We start from the raw sequence: 13,388 nt of genomic DNA, 5'->3' as shown, positions 1-13,388 counted from the left end.
GTTGAGCATTTTTTCCTATGCTTAAGGGCCATTTGCATTTTTTTTTTCCTGCTTCACATCTGTTCATATCTTTTGCCCATTTTTTCATTGGGTTAATGGTGTTTTCCATCTCAAGATATAACTTATTTACTCACGCACACAGGATACTGATTCTTTGTCTATGAGAGAAGATATAATTTTTCCCCAGTTTGTAATTTCACATTTTTATTGTTTTTTCACGCTTTTTATTTCTATAAAATGAAATTTATCAATCTTTTCTCCTATTGCTTCTGGATTCTGAGTCATAATTCGAACATTTCCTCTAGTCCAAGATTATAAAGGAATTCACCTGTGTTTTCTTCTAGCTTTCAATAGTTTCATTTAGATCTCTAGTTTATTAGGAATTTATCTCGATATATATTGACATCACTTAATTTTTAAATTGCAAAATCAAATAAGATCCTACATTCTCCTATCAAATTGGGAACTACTAAAAAGTGCGATACTACCTAGCGCTAGCAAAGGAGTGAGGAAACCAGTAGCTTCTTATTCTGCTGAAGGCAAATCCAAATTGATGAATGCCTTGGAAGGCAATTTGAGAATGTTGTTGATGTTGCTGTGTGCCATCATGTTGATTCCAACTCATAGCGACCCTATAGGAAAGAGAAGAACTGCCCCATAGGGTTTCCAAGGCTATAATCTTCACGGAAACAGACTGTCAGGTCTTTTCTCCAGCAAAGCTGCTGGTGGATTCAAACCACCAACCTATTGGTTAGCAGTCAGCACATAATCATCGTGCCACCAAGGCTCCTTAATAGTGCAGTGGTTAAAGCACTCAGCTGCAAACCGAAAGATCAGTCGTTCAAACCCACCAGCCATTCCAGTTCAAACTCACCAGCTGTTCCACAGGAGAAGAATGTGGCCATCTGCTTCCGTAAAGATTACAGCCTTGGAAACCCTATGGGGTAGTTCTATTCTGTCCTATTGGATCACCACAAGTCAGAATCTACTCATCAGCAATGGGTTTGTTTATTGGTTTATCAAAAATTTAAATGATACATTAGAATTTATCCTACACATACTTGCATACATGCGTGCACAAACACACGCACACATATAAATTAAAAATTTTCATTGATGACTGACAAGGGAAAAAACACCCAGAAGGCCTGCATATTCACTATAAGAAGCTTGGTTAAATAAATTATGAAACTACAGAACACCATGCAGCTTTTTAAAAAAAATAATTAAATCTGTAAGTGCGAGTTTGTAATACTCTGTTATAATATCAGGTGCAGAACAACACATCTAATAACTGATTTCTGCTTTAAAAAGAAAAAAGAGATACATATATTCTGTTATATGAAAATAAATACATATTTCTAGAAAGATATATGAGAAGCTGCTGGGAGTGTTTGCTCCTTGGAAGTAAGAGGAAGGTTCAGTTGTACTCCAAGAAAGTATTCACATCATCTTTTAAATTCTTTCCCTTTTGTTTTTATAAACTAGCACGGACATTACTTACATAATTTTTTAAATGTTAATACTGAAGAGGGGACACTTAATATTTCATTTATATCCATCTCTATTGTTTGAATTTTTAAAGCATGTATTGCTCTTTTAAATTAAAAAAAAAAAAACTAAGTCTTAATTTTTTGCTTCCTTTTCCATAGAGCTTAGAATCAACAGCTTTCTTTCATTTCAAGGTGAGAACATTACAATTTTCCTGCTGTGATCCACCAAGAATACAGTGACTTGTATACATTTTCTAAAGGACTTCTCCCCACTGCTAAAAGCTTTTGTATTCACTGAAGCAAGAAAATGATGGTCATCCACAAACCACCCACCTCGAGTGGGAGGACAGAGAAACCGATATTTGTTCTAATCAAAATGCATTTACTTTTCCAAACAATTTCTTTATATACACAAGATAAGTTGTTTTCAAATCTAAAGTAATCAGAACCCAATCAGGAATAATAATAACGGCTAACATTATTGAGTATACATTAGCAGTTCTACTCTGTTCTATAGGGTCGCTATGAGTCGGAATCAACTCGATGGCACTGGGTTTGTGTTTTTTTTGTTAACGAATGTGTCACCTTCACTTTTTCATTCAGTCCTCCCAACAATCCTCTGGGGTGGGTTCATTTTTATTCCAATTGTACAGAAGAGGAATTGATCGTATAAAATAAACAGAAGAGGAATTGATGGTATAGGGAGGAAAAAATAACTTGCCTAAAACCACAGTTAGAAGCTGGACCAGGATGAAAAACCCAGACAAACTGACCCCTGTGCCCATGAAATTAAGAAAATTAAAATGCCTCATTAGTGGCTCTGGGCCTTGTGATGAAAAATAACACAGACAATATCTAAAAACTAAATCAAGAAATATTACATATGGCCTTGAGGTTGCTTCATGATATTTCTAAGAAAACTATTAATCAGGCTTCAAAAGCAGCTGTTTTGCTATTGCCAAACTTTCCAAGATCTTGAACACGTCCAGCTCTTGGCCGATGGTCATCAGTGGGAGACATGGAAATAAAGGGAGAATTAGTCACGAAGACAGGGTTGCTACTCCAAAGTGCAGGCTGGCTCTCACAACCACCCATCTCTCCACTTCAGCCTGCAGGCTCCTGCATAATGGCGGCATTACAGAAGAGATGGGCAAGGCTCACATCAACACTGCTGAGGAGAAGAAAACATTTATTCTACACAATTGTTCCATCTGAAAGTCAACCAGAGGCGCAGCATAAAATGAGTCTGTTCACAGATTTAAGTAAGGAGGGTAAGAAGGCTGATACAAATAAAAATTCACTAAGAGCAAAACAAACAGGGAGGTGTTTGATTGTTTTAGACCTAGCAGCATTTTTTGAGAGTTTTTTGACCACAGAACTCTGGAAGATAAATCACGTCCAACAGTTTAAATGTCCATTATGCTTAATCCTACCCTGGGAGCGTCTTTACATAATACAAATCACTGTATGCCTTCTAAAAACTTAGAAGAATAGAGTGTGCTTTAATAAGAGAATTTAAAAGCATCTTTAAAGTGGTACTTCTTGAAAAAAAACTGCTTGAAGCCAGTAAAAGACAAAATAAAAATTCTTGGCAATGGGTTAATTTTTTTTTTTTTTCTACATTTCATTTATTGTTCTTCACACAAGCTGTGTAATGCACAGCATGGAGTAACCATGTCTTCAAAAGTCTATTTTCTAAAAGTAATAAAATGATCCATGAGAAAGTATTCTTCCTAAATTTATCTCAGGTTGAAGGAGTAGGAAGAGGGAGAGGAAGGATGATGGGGAGAAAAGGAGGAGAAAAAGCAAAAGTAGAAATGAAAGACAGAACGGACAGACTAGTCTGAAAGAGCAAGAACTGGCCCTCAACTACATAATGTTGACAATTACTTGGTGTGCTTCTGAGTGAAGCAGAACATACAAGCTCCTAGGGGGAAGCATTTATTTTTGGAGATTACTCTCATAATGAGTTTGTTCTTTTAAAATAGCCCTGCTGAGCCCTTCACAGAAATAAGGTGAGGAAACCAAGGGTCAACTTGAACTCTGCGCTAGATGAAGAAAAAAGAACATTTTTTTTTCTTTTGAATGAGAAATAATCGCTGGCAACACTCTACAAATAACACCTAAAATTAATTACAAAGCTAAGTAAGCCTGAGGTCTTAATCAAAATCAGAGGGCAAGACAGACCTTTCACTTACAACGTAGAAAAGAACAATTGCTAATATTCCCGTCTTCATTCCAAATTCAATTGCTCTGTTGATCCAGACATATAATTACTTCAGAAGTTACTGCATCTAAAGACTCCCTAATAGGTTATCTATTCCTGTATGTTAAAGAAAAAAACCAAACCCATTGCCATTGAATCGACTCTAACTCATAGCAACCCTATAGGACAGAGTAGAACTGCCCCATAGGGTTTCCAAGGAGCGCCTGGTGAATTCAAACTGCTGACCTTTTGGTTAGCAGCCACAGCTCTTAACCACTACACCACCAGGGATTCCAAATCAGTTTCCTAAAACAAGAGCCGATGTACACACGGGATGGATTTCACAAGGCATTTCACAACCTGGCCATCATTCATCTAACCAAAGCCACTGCCCACCATGCCCATCACTCAATCTAGATTCTTGCCACGCCGTGCTTTTAGGTCCTCAAAAATCGAGAGGACTAAAATCCAACAGAAAAAAATGGGCAAAGATTATGAACTGAGAGTTCATCACAAAGGAAACACAAATGGCTCCTACACACACTAAAAGATGTTCAACCCTATTCTTAATAAGAAATGAAAATTGAAACTATACTAAGATATCCTTTTTCACCTACCAGATTGTCAAAAGTCCAAAAGTTTGGCAACTCACTGTGTTGATACAGCTGGGAGGAAACAAGCATTTTATGCATTGCTGGTGGGAATATAAAGACGAACACCATCTGTGGGTGCAATCTGTCAGTATCTACCAAAATGACAGGGGTCCCTGGGTGGTACAAATGGTGAACGTACCTGGCTGCCAACCAAAAGGTTGTAAGTTCAAGTTCGCCCAGAGGCACCTTGGAAGAAAGGCCTGGTGATCTACTGAAAACCCTATGGAGTACAGTTCTACTCTGACATATCTGGGGTCGCCATAAGCCAGAGCTGAGTCAACAGTAACTGGTAACCAAACTGACAAATATTCTTGGACCTAGCAGTTCAGCTTCTTAGAATTTAGCCTACCACAAATATACCTGCACACGTGCACAATGATGTGTGCACAAGATTATTCATTGTAGCATTACTTGTAATAGTATATGTTGACTGGCTGAATACGTTTTAGTACATCCATAACTGAGACTCCTGTAATGCTGCTCACAAAACAAAAAAAGAGTGAATAATATCTAAGTCCTAATACAGACATATCTCTAGGACATCTCCAGAGAAAAGAAGCAAGGCTCTAAATAACATGTACAATATGCTACCAATGGTGTAAAAAGAAGAAAATAGAATATAGAATCACATTTGCTTTCATCTGCATAAAAATGTTTGGTTGTATGTCAGGAACTAATAGCAATAGTTATTTGCTGGGAGTGGGGAGGTGGGAATGTGAATAGGGTTGATAAAGGACAAGATAGGAGGAAGACTTTTCCTTAGATAACTTTTTATTTTTTAAGATATTCAGAAATTTTAAAAATTAAATACATTTCTTAATGAAAGCAACTTTTAAAACTGTAGCTTGTCTTAATATATCCTCCTACTATATACCTATTTCTTTACTCCCTCTCGAAGTCAGACATCACAAAAAAAAGCTGCTTCTATGGAGCCCTGGTGGCACAGTGGTTAAAAGCTCAGGCTGCTAACCAAAAGGCTGGCAGCTTGAATTCACCAGCTGCTCCCTGGAAACACTGTGGGGCAATTCTTCCCTGTCCTATAGGGTCGCTATTTGTCAGAATGGACTTGACGGCAACAGGTTTGATTTTTTTTTTTTTTTTGACATGTATTACCTACACCCTTTCACCTTCCATTCACTCTCCCACCCGCTTCATTTTGGCAAAGACCCGCAGCCCTCACCACTTCCCTAAAACTGCTCTTGAGAAGGTAACCAGTATCAAACACCATGGACAGGAGCACAGTATTGTTAAACACTCCTTTCTTCGGGATGTCTCAGCATCAGTCCCCTGTTTCTCCTCTGACTTCCCTGGCCTCTCTCCTTTACTCTCTTCCTCCCAAGAACTGGAGTTCCTTAGAGCCTAGATTTTGGTTCTCCTTCCCTCTTCTCTTCACTAGATGATCCCATCTATTCCTCCCATAGTTTTAAAGACTACCCTTAAGCTGAGATGACACCCAAATTTATTCTTCCAGTTCAAACATGAGTCTGAGCTCAGTTTCCAACTCACCTCATCACAGAAATATTGGACTTAACACAAATCATATCCAAAACTGAACTCTCAAGTTTTCACCCTTGTACTCATCAGGTTCTAGTCAGGAAAACAAACTATTCTAGGTCTTAAAATAGAGAAATATGGTTACACAGGTGATAAAAGAGCCAAGATACCAGATGGGATAACAGGGCAACCCCAAGATGAGTAACAGCAAGAAACCACTATCAGCTTTTGGGCTAGAGGGACCCCCTGGAGGAAGTAGTATTATGATGGCCTAGAAGCTGGAATCATTTGGCTAAAGCTAGGATAATTGTGGGAATTGGCCATCAGGAACTGGGGCTACAAAGGGAGGAGGTGTCTGATAGTAGCTGGACCCACAGAAGTGAAATTGCCACTTCCTGGGACACCACTCAGAGCAAAATGAGGGGGGAGGTGGAAATATCCTATCTTCTCCCCACTCCTGCCTTCCAGTCCCTATCAACGTCTCTTATTGCTCAAACCTACCCACAAGAGCCAAAGGGCAAGGAAGGTGGCAAAATGCAGTTCCCTGCAATACCAAGCGGGGGGAGAAGGTCAAGGAATTGGATCTGAGAGTCAACAATCAAATGATCAGTAAATACTAACCTTCACCTCTACCATCTCTGTCGGCAAATTTATCCAAGTGCTGATGCCAGAAACTTTAATCATTCCTTTCCCCTCATCACTCTCTGCAGCAAATTCAGTAACTCCCAGTGGATTTTAGCTCCAAAATAAGGGGAAATATGTCTGCTATTTATCTTCACTACCACCACCCCTGGAGCCCTGGTAACACAGTGGTTAAGAGCTTGGCTGCTAACCAAAAGGTCGGCAGTTCAGATCCACCACCCGCTCCTTGGAAACCCTATGGGACAGTTCTACTCTGCTCTATAGGGACACTATGAATCAGAAATGACTTGACAGCAATGGGGTTTTTTAATGGGTTACCACCACCCTTGTAGAAGCCATCATTCATACAAGGGGATTAGATTCTTGCAATAATCCCATCTCTCTGGTTGTCATAAGGTGATTAGATTCTTGCAATAATCCCATCTCTCTGGTTGTCATAAGGTGATTAGATTCTTGCAATAATCCCATCTCTCTGGTTGTCATAAGGTAACTTAGAAAACTACCAACCAACCAAAGGAAAATGACAGTTGTTTTGTTTTAACAGTCATGGATAATCTATACATATGGATAACTGAAAAGTGGGTTAATATGATACATACTGATTGGCAAGTAGTTAAATCTATACTATTTTGATAAGGGAGAAAATCAGTAATTATTAAGAATTTACCATCCACACACACACAAAAAAAAATTGTTAAAAAATATAATTTAACCTGAAATTCACGTTTTCCACAGAAACTTTCCTTCCTCATTCAAATATTTTCAAAGTGATATACTGAAAAAGTTGTATTTATCCAAGGAGCAAATCTTAACAACCAAGAGAAACTACTCCCTAGCAAATTTCCAAAACATCTGGTTTCCATTCAGGTTATGTACCACCCTCAGTTGTTTATAAAAACCAGTAACTCGAGTCATCTGTTCAGCTTATACGTTTCCAGGATCAGCACCAATTCTAGAGTACAGAATATATCCTTGAAGGGAAGTTATGATTATCTGCAGAATATTAATTATCTGTAATGCAAGGGCCATCTCTGGATTTTGATATAGTAAACTTACTGGGTCAAAACAATTTCCAATATGGTAATCAAAAAGAAAACACCCACAGGGAACTGCCAAAACTAAAGATCCAGATCAAAAATAAAGCAATGGACTAAGCTTACATTCACTGGACTTCAAGTATAAAACAAAATCAAACATCTAATGAATGAAATAAAGAAACTGAATGCAAAGAGTGAAGTAGTTTAAGGTCAGAAGCCATTCTGATTTGTTGGTGCCTGTGCCATACCAATGTTAGATATTTTGAATACCACCCCTGGTGAGAAACAAAATGAGCCAGCCATATACCTAGTAGACATTCAATAAATATTGTTGAATTGATCCACAGAGAGTCACAGATAATATGAACTATTATCTGTGAATCTCTATGATACAAAACAACTGTATCAAGCTTTCTGAAATTCCAAATATGTTTTGCTAATTTGAATAAAGACTAAGTAGCCATAAAGAGAAGGAGCAACATTGCAGTAACAGACTATTTGGGAAAGGAGAAATATCAGAGCACCTTTCTCATCTGTTACAGTAGCTGGGCACCACAATTGTCTCGGTGGGTATTTAAACATATGACACCATGGTACTAAAGTAGGGAGAATAATCTTGATAAAATGACCAAGATCGTTTAACTGAAATTTTACCAGTGGAATTTATTAATGGTGCCATTTTTTAAACTAATGTTAATAACCCTAATTCCAAATATACCTTTCCAATTTAATATTTTTTTTTTTAGGTGACTCAAAACCTATATTGATTAGCTCTAATTCCCCAATTACAAGGTCAAAAACAATGTATTCTTGTTTCAATTTTGCTTCAAAAGACTAGAGACAATACAAAGAACTATTACAACTGAATAATAAAAAGACAAATAACCCAATCAAAAAATGGGCAAAGTGCTGAATAGACATTTCTCCAAAGAAGACATAAATGACCAATAACTACATGAAAAGGTGCTCAAAATAATTAGCCATCAGGGAAACACAAATTAAAACCATAATGAGATACTACTTCATACTCACTACCATAGCAATAGTCAAAAAGATAATAACAAATGTTGGCAAGGATGTGGAGAAACTGGAACACGCAAACACTGCTGGTGGGAATGCAAAATGGTGCAGCCACTTTGGACAATAGTATGGCAGTTCCTCAAATGGTTAAACATGAAGCTACCATATGATCCAGCAATTCCACTCCTAGGTATATAGCCAAGAGAAATGAAAACGTATGTCCACACAAAAATTTGTATACAGATGTTCACAGCAGCATTACTCATAATAGGCAAGGAGCTGAAACCACTCAAATGCCCATCAACTGATGAAGGGATAAACAAAATGCGCTATTTCCATATAATGGAATATTATTGGGCAGTAAAAATAAAGTACTGATACAAGCTACAACGTGGACGAACCTTGAAAACATCATACTAAGTGAAAGACAGTAAGTAACAAAGGATCGCATACTGTATGATTCCATTTAAATGAAATGTCCAGAATAGTCCCCAGAGAGAGAAAGTAGATTGGTGACTGCCTAGGAATAGGGAGATGGTGGGGTCTCTCTTGGGGGTACTGAATATGTTCTAAAATTGATTTGTGGTGATGGATACGCAGTTCTGTAAGTATACTAAAAGCTATTGGACCGCACACTTTAAATGGGTGAATTATATGGTATATAAATTATATCTCAATAAAGTTGTCTAAAGACAACTAAAGACAAGCTTGAGCCACAGTCACCACTGTTCACATTCCTATGCCCTTTGCTAAACGTCTCTTCTGCCCTAGCAAATATCGATTCATCATTCACTACTCAACTTGTATGTCACTTCCCCCTAGGAAATCTTCTCTACCCTTTCCAGAAAAAGGAAGGCGCTGTGGCACGCAGTACAAAGCACATCCTGGCAACAATTCACATGTCTATTCCTCAGTGTGAGTCCCTCAAAGGACTTTTTATCTCTAAATCCCCAGAACGGAGCTCAGGACTTACAGGACAATAAGCACTTATTGTTGATGAAGGAATAAAAGAATGAACGACAGTGAACAAACAGGCAAGAACCAAGGAGGCAGTTAGGCATGTTAACAAACACCAAGACCAGGCTACGCAGAAAAACAGACTAGCTCCTGTCAGCAACCAAAAGTTAATACTGAAACCTTGGTTACGTAGAAAGACAAGAATGGGCCAACGTGCACAGACCAAGGTCTCTTCGTGGTTGCCGCGGAGGACGGCGGCGGGGAGGGAGGCAGTTCCTGCTTACAGACTACTGAGTTTCAGTGGTTTAGCCTAACTGGTAAAGAATATCTGCCTTGAGCACTGTGCTCAAGATCTAGCTATACGGAACCAAACTGACGGCAGCAACTCGAAAGATTAGGTAAGAAAATCAGGGGGCAGTGGGTTTAAGTTAATGAGAGAAAAACAACTCAGAAAAGAAGGGTGAGAATGTCTGTAGGACTCGCAGAGTGTAATCAACGTCACTCAATTGTACATGTATAAGTTGCTGAACAGGTGGGTGTACGTTCTGCTGTGTATATTCTCAACAAAAATAAAATAAATTATATCTATTTTTTAAAAAAGTTAATACTTTCAGCAGAAACTGGGTTTAGGCTCTGATAGAGAATCTAGTATTTTTTCCAGAAAATCTTCTTGTTCAAAATGGTACAAAGTTAGCAACCTTTCATCCTGTGGAATATTGTGCAGCCAGTTAAGAAATGTGTTTACCCAGAATGTCATGGGAAAATGCTTTTTCCATTTAATGCCTGACTTAATCTCCTACACATTTCAATTTTGATTCTGTAATAAAATCGGATCTAAAGAATCACATTTGCATACCATTTTACTGCTTGCAAAGCATTTTCAAATACATTATCTCATCCTAGTTCCCCAACAGCCCCATGAGGTAAGTATTTCTAATCCCCACCTTATGGATGAGGAAACAGGGATAGAAAGAGGTGCTGTGACTTGCAAGGTTACAAGCTGGAAAGCAGGAGTCACGGCCAGGATCGATCATCTTTGACTCTGCATGCTGATCGAAAGGAAGCACCCTGAGTCCTCACCATCTACTTTCGACCGAGGCTAGGTACCACCCTACACTGCTCTGTTTTGGGGATTATCTTTACTCCCCATGTGCAAGGATTATTTCTTCCATAATACCTAAAACAACCAGCTTTTGTACATTTGTTCCTGGTTTATAACCATCTATTTTTCTCTAAGGAAAATAAGCTGTACATTTAGAATGCTATAAATGACCTCTAATTGCTGCTCACGAAGAGACCTCTGAGGAGAAAGAAGAGGTAAGAAAGCAAAGAATGGAGCCCAATAAGAATACAGCATCTAAGAGGAGATTGGAGTTCCACTTAGCTGCCCTACCATTCGATACAAAACCATTAACCAAAAAAAAAAAAAAACCCTTTGCCTTTAAGTTGATTCCAACTCACAGCAACCCTAGAGGACAGAACAGAACTGCCCAATAGGGTTTCCAAGGCTGTAATCTTTAGGGAAGCAGACCACCACGTCTTTCTCCTGCAGAGCGGCCGGGGGGTTCCAACCACGGACCTTTCAGTTAGGAGCCGAGTGCTCAACCACTGTGCCAGCAAAGCCACTGGATAAGGCTAAACAAGGCAGGCAATTGTGCTGAGAGGAGGCAGGGCAGCAGCCTAAGGACGGGTATCAGAGCCCGTCCAGGGAGAAGAAGGTACCAGTGAGAGCAGGATGAGAAAGCCATCTGTATGGGAGGGAACGCAGGTATTAGTGCCTGAGAGACAGGAGATCACCCTGAGAGACAGGAAGTATCAGAGTCTGGCCAGGGTAAGAGCATCCACCAAGACAGACAGCCCAGCCCAGGCAGTCAGAGCCCAGGAATAGCGAGGACAACTCAGCATATTGGGTGTCAGAGTGAGAGGGCACTGAAATGGCATCTACGGGGACGGGTAATTGCCTGGGAGTTGAGGCTCCTGGAAGGTGAAGAGGGCATTTGAATTGGGCAGGTGGTGGCAGCAGCCCCGTGTCTGTTGTCAGAGCATAACTTGGATATAGGTGGTGTCTGTGCAGGAGGGTAGCCAAGTGTGGTATAAGGCGAGTGTCTTCACAGGGGGCAGCTAAGAGCAGTGCTAGAAGACTGGAGAGTTGAAGAGGGCATCCCTGTGGGGGGCCAGGAGGTGAGGAGTATAGGAATGTGAGAAGGGTAAAAGTTTATAGAAGAATAGGAATTTACATAGTCTCAAAATATCTTCTCACAAAATACATACTAACTACAAAAAAAAGAGGAAAAAATAGCTCTACAGCGAAAAACCCAACTGATACCACCTTAATCGACTGACCAAAGTTAACACCACCAATAATGAGACAAATCAAAACTCTCTGCCACTTAACAGGATACAGTGAGAAGAACACAGCATCACTTCTGTGATATTCCTGCAAAAGATGCATAACTTGAATCTATTCAGGAAGAAACATCAGAGAAACTCAAATTGAGGGACAATCTTTTAAAAAACTGGCCTGATAAAAAAGTCAGAAAACTGGGAATAAGAGAAGATTTTGCTGAAATTCATAAAGACCATCTACAAAAAAAAAAAAATTACAGCCAACATCACATTTAATGATGAAAGACTGAATGCTTTCCACCTAAGATTGGAACAAGGCAAGGATGTCTACTCTTACCACTTTTAATCAACACAGTACTGAAGTCCTAACCAGCATAGTAAGGCAAGAAAAGGAAAAAGAAGACACAGAGATAAGAAGAAATAAAACTATCTCTATTTGCAGATTGACATGATTGTCTCACGCAGAAAATCTCAAGGAATCTACAAAAATAGCTCCTACAGGTAGAAAGTAAGTTCAGCAAGGTAGAAGAATATAAGATGAACAAGGAAAAATCAATTGCATTTCTTTATATTGATAATGAAAAAGTGGAAACCAAAATCAAAACCTCAAATCCATTTACCATCGCTCCAAAGCAAATTAAATATTTAGATACAAATTTAAAAAACATGTACAGGATGTGTATGCTGATATGAAATGCTGTTGCAAAAAATCAAAGATGACCCAAATAGCCAAAACTATTTTGGAAAAGAAGAATAAAGTAGGAGGAGTAAGTCTATCTGGTTTCAAGACTTATTATATAGCTACAGCAAGCAAGACAGCGTGGTCAGATGTGACCGAGGATAACAAAGGAGATTGTCCCAGGGAACATAAACAAATTTAACTAAGGAATTTTATCCACTGCCAGTGCAGGAAGTTCTCAATATTCATATCCTGCAGAACATGGTATGTTTATAACTCAACAACTGTTTTGAGTTTCTAATTCTTCCTTTTTCTAAGTGGAAGGATTTGTGTAGTTATCTCATTCCTTTATCCACTGTAGTTTGCTGGGTGTGCTGGGAGCAGACATATTCCTTTAGCTCTGATAGAAAAAATTATACATCAACTAGACATCCTAGACTTTGAGGTAGATGCAATCACTGGACAGAATAGGTATAATCTCCCTTGGAGTAGTAGTGGCTATATTCTCTGTAAAATACACACATAAATAATAATAAAAAAAAAAACCACCATGGAGTTTATTCCAACTTGCGGCAACCCATGTGTGTCAGAGTACAACCGCTCTCCATGGCGTTTTCAATGGCTGTGGTTTTTCAGAAGTAGATCCCTCAGCCTTTCTTCCGAGGCGCCTCTGGGTAGACTCAAATCACTAACATTTCAGTTAGCTGAACACTTAACCACTTGCCAAAAACCAAACTTATTGCCATCGAGTCAATTCTGACTCATAGCGACCCTAAAGGAGAGATTAGAACTGCCCCCAGAGGATTTCCAAGGCTGTAAATCTTTACAAAAACAGACTGCCATATGTTTCTCCTGCAGAGC

General features: G+C 39.0%; 1 protein-coding gene across 5 annotated transcripts in view; it reads right to left on the bottom strand.

The window, feature by feature from the left end:
* The window catches only part of CDKAL1 (CDK5 regulatory subunit associated protein 1 like 1), a 764,092-nt gene that overhangs the window by 645,392 nt on the left and 105,312 nt on the right, over nt 1-13,388 (bottom strand). The gene's annotated exons all lie outside the window — the stretch shown is intronic.

Source organism: Loxodonta africana, chromosome 1, assembly GCF_030014295.1.
Source record: "Loxodonta africana isolate mLoxAfr1 chromosome 1, mLoxAfr1.hap2, whole genome shotgun sequence".
NCBI classification, from domain to species: Eukaryota; Metazoa; Chordata; class Mammalia; order Proboscidea; family Elephantidae; genus Loxodonta; species Loxodonta africana.
The sequence above is the reverse complement of the archived record's forward strand: the minus strand, read 5'-3'. Positions and strand labels throughout refer to the sequence as shown.